Here is an 8,748-nt window from a genome sequence, read left to right on the forward strand (position 1 = left end):
CTGTTGTGGTTGGAAAAGATGTTTGACATAATTTCTATTGTCTTAAATTTGTTGAGCTTTGTTTTGTGGCTAGCATGTGACCTATCCTGGAAAGCATTCCGTGTGCACTTGAACATAATGTATATTGTGCTGTTTTTAGATGGAATCTCTTGTAGATATCTATTAAGTTAAACTGGTCTAATGTGTCATTTAAGGCTCCTCTTTCCTTATTAATTTTATGTCTGGATGATTTGTCCATTAATTAAGTGGTATGTTAAAATCCCCTTCTGTTATTGTATTATGGTCAATTTCTGCCTTTATATCTATTAATATTTGCTTTATTTAGTTGCTCCTATATTATGTGCATATATGTTTATGGATATTCTATCTTCTTCTTATATTGATTCATTTATTATTACATAATACTCTTCTTTGTCTTTTATTATAGACTCAGTTTTAAAGTCTACTTTGGCTGATAGGTGTATTGTTACCCCTACTTTCTTATTGTTTCTATTGATGAAATAAAATTCATATTTTATGGCAAGATGAGAAAAAGTTAAACATAAATTTTTCCTTTGCCGGAGTGGGTCTCCTCATTCCCCATTAGTGTGTATTGTGTATCTGCATTAACCAGACCTCCTTAGGAGAGAATCTTCCTTCTTAATCTCATCAAGGGTCACAACTCCTTTAGAGAGAACCTTCCTTCTTAATCTTGTGGGGGTTCCCTTGTATGTGATTTTTTGTATTTCTCTTATTGCCTTTAGAATTCTCTCTTTATCTTTAACTTTCGCCATTTTAATTATGATGTCTCTTTTTGTGGGTCTCTTTGGGTTCATCTTGTTTGGGACTCCCCGTAATTCCTGTACTTGAATATCTGTTTCCCTCTTTAGCTTCAAGAAGTAGTCAGCCATAATTTCATCAAATACATTTTCTACCCTTTCTCTCTCTTCTTCTTCTGGGATCCCTGTAATGTTGGTATGCTTGATGCTGTCGCAAAGGTCCCTTAAAGTATCAATTTTTTTTTTAATTTGTTTTTCTTTTTGCTGTTCTCATTGCACGATTTCCATTATCCTATCTTCCACCTCATGTATCTTGCAGATCACTTATGCCTTCTGCTGTCTCACCTAATCTGCTGTTAATTCCCTCTAGTATATTTTCCATTTCAGTTATTGTGTTTTTCAGCTCACACTGGTTCTTTTTTTTAATATTTTCTAGTTCTTTGTTAAAATTTTCACTGTGTTCATTTATCCTTTCCCCTAATTCAGTTAGCATTCTCAGTATTATTGCTTTGAAATCTTTATCAGGTGAATTATTTATCTCTGTTTAATTAGGATTTTTTCAGGTTTTATTTTTTGTTGTTCTTTCATTTGAAACATATTCCTCCATCTTCTCATTTTGGTTAACTTTCTCTGTCTCAAGGAAATTAGGTGAAACACTTACATACCCTGGTCTTGAAGGCATGTCCTTGTGTGGGAGTACCCCTATGCAGTGTGCGCGTACCCAGTGGCTTTGGCTGGTGAGCTGGATTCCAAGTAAGCATGGTCTGTGTCTTCCCCAGGGTGTGCTGGCAGCCACCACCAAGGTGGGAGGTAGTCTGGAGTAGGAGAAGCTAGAGCCAGAGACAGGTGCAAGCTGGGGCTTCTCCTATGCTCAGTGGCCATCACCACCCTACTTGGGGTGTGGGCAGGGGCCAAGGGGCTGGAACAGAAGCCAGGAGGGAGCTGGGTTTCTCCTGGTGTGATGGCAGGCTCTGCCTTAGTTTGTGTTTTGACTGAACCTGAGGGCTTGAGGCTGCATTCTGTGCTGGTTTCACTTTGTCCCTGGTGTGTGCCCATTGGTTAGTCTGGGTCAGGGCTGGAGGCATTGGTGACACACCACTGAGCTGGTCTGACTCCCTCCCAAGTGTGCACAGGGATGGTGCTGGTTGATGGAGCTGAGCTTGCTCCCTCCCGAATGTGCAGTGACATGCGCTGGCAATGGCTGCCTTTGCCCTGGTCCAAGGCAGGGCTGGGGTCTGAGACGACACTGTTCTCTCCATGTGTGTGCACTCTCATTGGCAGTGGCAGCCTCCCCCTTAGTGGGGAGCAGTGCTGGCACAAGAGGGGCTGGAGCAGGAGCCCAGTGTGGGCTGCAGGGCTTGCTGGGGTGGTCCAAGAAGGCCAGCCAGAGCGCCGGGCAGTTTTCAATCTGCTGTGACTGCGAGTAGGCGAGACTGTGCTCTTCATGAGCAGACTCTCAGTTTCCTACGGCCATCTGATAAGCCCCACTCATTTTCAAACCAGCTAAAGGAGGGGGCTTGTCCTCCTGGTGTTGGGTCCCAGGGCTGGGCTGCCTAATATGTAGCTTGAATGCTTTGCTCTCTAGGGAGGATCCCCAAACCTGTGACTGCCCCCTCCTCTCCTGTGTCCCCCACCAGGGACACAGGTCCTAACCAGCTCCCTTCTCCTCTCCTCCTCCCTGACTCCGTGTGCATCTTCCTTTACAGCTTTGGTCACAGAAGAGCCATTCTGATAGAGTTTTCAGGTCAATTTCAGCAAGAGTCTCTCCCTGCGTCATTGTAGTTTTGATGTGTTCATAAGGGGAGCAAGCCCAGCCTCCCCTCCCTCCACCATCTTGATCTCTTTCCACCATAATCGTGTACATTTTGATAAGGTAGGACCGCTCGAGATGGCAAAAAAAGATGCACGGGGTATTCAGTTTCAAATAATTCTTTTTTGTATTGATGTATATGATTATCTGCTAGTTACTTTCCCTCCCCGCCCGTCTCCTCCATTTCTTCCTTCTTTGTTTCTATTTTCCATCCACAATCTTTTCATTCAGTCAGTCAATCGATCAGTTCAAATATCCCCTTACCATAGGGTTACTAGTTGGTTCTTTCTCAAAAATGGCTCCTGGAAGCAGGACACACCCATGCGATGAAATGACCAATTTTATTGATGTCACAGATATTTTCCATGGGACAAATGTTCAAGATACCCACTGAACTCATGCTTTCTCCTGGGATGGGATGGAAGATTGTTCACAGTATGTTTTTTTTTTGTTTTTTTTTTTCCTTTCAATCCCTGTCCACTCATCCCTATTAAATGTATTTTCTTCTGTTTCTGTGATCTATATCTATTAATTATTAGGGACACAAATGGAAATTATACCTCCAAATTTCTGGTCTTAGGAAAGAAAAGGTTTGTACTTTTTCGTGGAGTTAGTTGATTACTTTAAATTTGAAATTCTCTACTCAATTTTGTTCCTTGTGAGAAATGGTATTTTAGGAATATGAGGAGAGCTAATGAATCCACAGATAAGGCTTTTATCTGACCCCACCAGTGTGGTGTTGTGAGGTATTTTCTCCTTTATTTTTATTGGAGAGGATTTAGACACAGCTTTCTCAACTTCAGCTGCAGAGTGACCAGTGCAAGGTACTTATGTGTCCCAGTCTCATTTATCTGAGACAAGTGCTGGCAGGGGGCTTTGACGGACACACCGCATCCTCTCCTCAATTTCAGATGGGATTCCATTGGGAGCCGTTCCTGGATCCCCTCCAGAGCTGTCGCTGTTCTCTCTCCTGATCACTTAATCCATCAGAGGGAGGCCCAGTGACGTCAAACAGCTCATACTTTCAAGTGTTTCCAGATATGAGAACAGCCCCGTCACTTTGGTTCTTCATGGGTCTCTTCTCTTCAAGGAGAGAATGTGAAATAAAAACCAGCTGAGATTAAAATATGCCAGTCAAGCAATTTGTATTTAGAAAACTTAAAAAAAATATATATAATTAAACCAATTGCTGTGGTTCAGCTTTTCCAGCATATGAACAGTTTTGGAAATGAGGAAGCAGCTGGACTCTGGCCGTCTGCCCTGACCTTACCATTCAGTAGATGGAGGCAAGTCCTGGACCTCTCTAAGCCTCCGTTTCCTCATCTGTAAAATGGGATGTAGATGAGTACGTGCCATAGTAGGTGTTGTGAGGACGGATAAGAACACTTATAAATGGTTTTATCATGTTGCCTGCCTCAGAATGAGTGTCTGCAAAGTCTCCTTGGATGTATTAGGGTACAAGTAATGTCTGGAACGAGTCTAGTGGAGTGTAGAGTTTCATCCAAATGGTGGGCAGCTTAATTACGGAGGCGTTAGTGCCGTGAGGGTCTGTCCAGGGAACGTTTGAGATGCTCCAAAGAAGGTCGCACCCGCTGGTTCAGCAGACAGCTGTTTTCAGTACACCAGGACCCCTGCATTCCTGGCCAGGGGGCATTTCTATGCATGCTGCTGCCTGATGTTGGAAAGAGCCCTTCTGAGGTCAAGGTTGAGTGTCATGGGCATCAGTTGCCAGGAGGACATCAGTAACGCCACCAGGTGAAGAACTTGTTTGGAGCAACTATGTTCTCTCTACTCTGGTGGTACATCTGGGCTCTCTGCCGCCCTGGGTTCTCTCCAGGCCCAGGCGGTGGAGGGTCCTCCCCATGCTGGGGGAGCCCTGGTTGCTCCCTTGGTGGTTGGCTGATGGCTTTTTAATTGGACCCCAAGTCTGTTGGCATAATGGAAGAGTCAACAGCCATCCAGTCTGGAGGGGGCAGAGGGCAAGGGAATTATTTTGCATTTTAATGCTTCCAGGGAGCTCTTGTTAGCTTTCCCTTTTAATTTTATTTTCCTTTCCTGTTAGGGCAACCTTGAGAAGTTTAAGAAATGGTCTTAGAACCTTTATAACAGTAATTTCTTTTCCAAGTTAATTTTGGCAGGACAAGAGTTGCTTTAGTCTCACTTTGGTTGATAAATGACACTTGTTTTAATTTTGTATTGTGGAGAATTGATTCAAGATGACTTGTAAGTTTTGGAACAGTGGTGCCTAATGTGCTGTTTTATTTCGACTAGTCAGAAGTCATTCTTGTGTGAGATCGTGAGGCCTTTTAATTTAGGTTATGCTACAGGGAATTTATGTCTGATCATGGGTAGCTCTGGAGTCATCCAATCAGGATTTTAATCACAGCCCACCTCTTGCTGGCTGGGTGATGTGGGGCACATAACCTTGGCTCCCTGGTTACTGGTTTCCTCATCTGTCAATTGGGGTGATGGTCGCCACTGCAGGCTTCTGTGGTAGCAAAGGAGATGATGTATATAAAGTGCTCACCCAGGAGCTGGAGCCTGGCCCACAGTATGTGGCGATGGATGCTTGCCTTCATAGGTGGTCTTTGGATTAGGAATTTTTACCTTCATGGGCCTCCTTCTGTCTCTGCTTCTGTCTTTCTCTCTAGGACTCTCTCTCAACTGTATCAGTTCCCTTGGGTGGGGAGGCGGGCAGGGGTCTGCAGAGAAGGAAGGACCCATCATGAACGTGGGATCCTAGGGTGGTGCCAGGGTTGGGTCCAGGTTGCTGATTTTATCAGAAACTTTGCAACTGGAAGTTAAGCCTCAAAGTCCTGAAGCTGGTGACCCCCCTTCAATTAGAAGACTCTCATAAAAAAAAAAAATACTTATGATTGCATTTGACAGATTCTTGTATTTTTTAAACCAATATAAATTCAATATCTACCTATATGAACTCACACACACCCCTCACACACAGGGCTGAGGACCACTTTCCTACGTCCAGCTTTTCCACCTCCCAGAGCAAACCTGAGGTTTATCACTGAGGCATCACTGTGCTCTGTGAGGCTCTCGCGAACGTGGTATCAACCCATCAACTCCTGTGGCTGCTCCTCCAGCTGGCATGACTGAGTCAGCATCCTAATCTTCCGGGACAAAGGAAGGAAAGGAGAGAGAAAGCCCACAGATCTTCCTCAGCTGGGAAATGGAGACCCTTCACTCAGCTGGAGGAGAATGAAGGCTCAGTGTGAGTGCAATTTAACAGGTAAAAAATGCAGCTTCAGTGCAGGTCATTGCTTTTACCAAGATCTGTTGTTCATAGAAGTCAACATTCAGATTTCGTAAGTGCAGAGTTTTATTGCAATAACCTCATCATGCATTTAGTGTAACTGCAACCTGAAATGCACGAAGAGATTCACACAGTAAAAATTTCCCAAGAACAAGAGCAGAGTCTGACGGTACTTCAGTGTTGAGAAGATAGCACTGTTCTGCATCCACGTCACCCCAGCCCACATGTGAGGTCTGCTCCTGATGTGGCTGTGGAACGAATAAGAGGATCCAATACCCAGATGTGAGGAACGTGCTTATCTGGGCACCCTCTCTGGCTAATCCCCCTTGGACACACGTTGGTTTGGGTGCTGCCTGCTGCGCCACAGTCGCCCCCTTGAGAGGCTTGGGCGTGCTCATCAGGCCTACCGTGCCTTAAGGCTGAAGTCTGGGCAGCTCAGCTGCAAATGCGCTACTGTGTCAATCCTAGCTCATCAGAAAGTGAGGTTATCCTTCTGGGTTTCAATTTTGACCAAGTAGAATGTCAACTTTTTTTTTTTTTTTTTATATTATCAGGAAGCCTTTTAATAGATTTTCACCGGTAGACCTCAGGTCAGGGGAAGAAATACAGGGCAGAAAGATTAGACCAATGCTCTCATTTGGCTTTGCTGAAACCAGTTATAACCACCCTATAAATAGTTGGTCCTGTGCAACCTTGAGACCTTTGAAAACCCAACCATAAACTCCCCTCAGGGTGCTAGGGGAAATCTTTGCTAACAAAATGTCATGAGGTTGACAAGCCTTAAGATGTCCTGGAAAAAGGTCTCCTCCTCTTCTCAAATCTAGCTCTCCCTCATCAAGTGCCTTTCTCCTTCCTTCCAGCTGGGATTGGCTCCCATGTGCATAGCTCAGCCAGGCTCAGTCTGGGTTAAGAGCAGAGCACCGGTGGAAAGCTCTGCCTCCCCGTGTGTGCTGGGAGAAACCCCTCCACCCCTGCCCTGGGGACTTCAGACACCGGGAGCCCAGGAACCTCTTTTTCTATTAATAGCCCTGGCCCAGGAGTGGGATGTGTCCAACACCACGACCCCCTGTCTGCACCCCTCTATGCTCAGCTCTTTACACCATGCCTGGCTTTCTCCAATCCACATGGACCTGCCTTTAACCTGGGCTACTACTGAAAAATGCATTTTTAAATTCTTTCAGCTGAATTTGTTTTGCTTTTCTGACTGAATTACAACATCTTAAGGCGAGGAACCATAGGTCGTAATTATTTTACTTCTTTTTTTTCTGTTACTCTCACAGTGTTGAACTCCATACCCATAATAGGTGATGCCTTTTGTGTTCATTTTGTTACTGAAATGTCACATATAGTCAAAAGAATAAATACATACAAAGGAATGGGAGTAAAATAAACCTTTTAGCCCACATTGCAGTTTAAGAGATAGGAATACCAATACCTTTGATGGCTCCTGTATTCCTTCTCCAACCATGCCCACATCCCGGCTTCCTTCTCGAATGTTGTGGTTCTAATTCCCTGGGGTTTCTTACAGTCCTATCATATGTGTCTGTAACCTTAACCACATACTGTTTACTTCTGCATGTTTTTACTCTATGCAAATGAAATTCCATTTCATTTAGTCTTTGTGACTTGCCTTTTTCATTCAGTGTTATGTTTTAGATGCTAATCTATGTTGGCATGTGCTGTAGGTCAATCATTTCACTCTGCATGCCATTTCTCCATATGAAAATGCTTCAATTTTCCATCTCTTGTCCTTTGACATTCCACTTGTTTTAATTTTTCTCACAACAAATATTCTTCTAGAAACTTTCTTGTGCATGTCCCCTGAAGCAGATGTGAGAGTTTCTCTAGAGAATATATGACTAGGAGTAGACATATTGAATCATTGGATACCAACTGGTTTTACTGAAGGTGGTTGTATCCACATCATTTGTGTATGAGTATTTCCATTGCTACGAGATCATGGTCAATACTTGCTATTAGCTGATATGCTAGTTGTTTCAATCTGATGATTATATAAATTGTTCTCTTTGAGAGTTTAATTTGTATTTCCCTAGTGTTGTCTATCTTTTCATATATTCATTTCTTTTCTTTTTTTTTTTGCATTTCTTCTGTGAGCTGCCTATTCACATCTTTTGCTAATTTTTCTTTTAAGTTATTTCTTTATTTAGTTTAAGAGGCTTACATTCAATATCTAGACTTATAATAACCAGGCACTGACTTTTTGTTGTTGTATGTGTTGTAAATATCTTCAGTCAGATTTTGGCACTGTTCCTTCACTTTTTGCATAGAGCTTTGTGGAAGTTCTTAATTTTAATGTAACCTAATTGATCTATTTTATTTTCTTCTAAAATGTCAGGTTTTTTTTCTCTTTATTAAAAAGTCTTTTCCTACACTAAGTTCATAAATATATTTTGCCTATTTGGTCCCCAAATTTTTTCAGTTTCAACTTTACATCATCTGTAATTGATTTTTGTATTTGATTAGTTACTCCACATAGATAAATGTTTTGGCAACATCTTATTAAATAGTTGATTAATCTACTGATGAGTAAAGACACATCTATCATATTTCTTCTCCATATGTATGTAGAAATTTTTCTGGACTCTCTCTTCTGTCCCAAAGTTCTACTGAAATCCATTGCCAATTCCACAAACTATTGCTGTGGCTAAATCCTGCTCTCTGGACACTATGATCTTCTTCTTCAGGACTAGCCTTTGTACAGTACTGCTCTTTAGAAATTTTTAATATTTGCTCTATAGCCCATTACTTGGTCAAATCTTATGGATCGTTCTGTTCAAATTTAATTTGCTGTTAAATCATACCCATATTGAACATTTGGGGTCAGATTTAATTTGATGTTTCAATTGCTGTGTATTATAATCTCTCACCATGATGGCAGAAACTTCAAT

Source organism: Globicephala melas, chromosome 3 (assembly GCF_963455315.2).
Source record: "Globicephala melas chromosome 3, mGloMel1.2, whole genome shotgun sequence".
NCBI lineage: Eukaryota > Metazoa > Chordata > Mammalia > Artiodactyla > Delphinidae > Globicephala > Globicephala melas.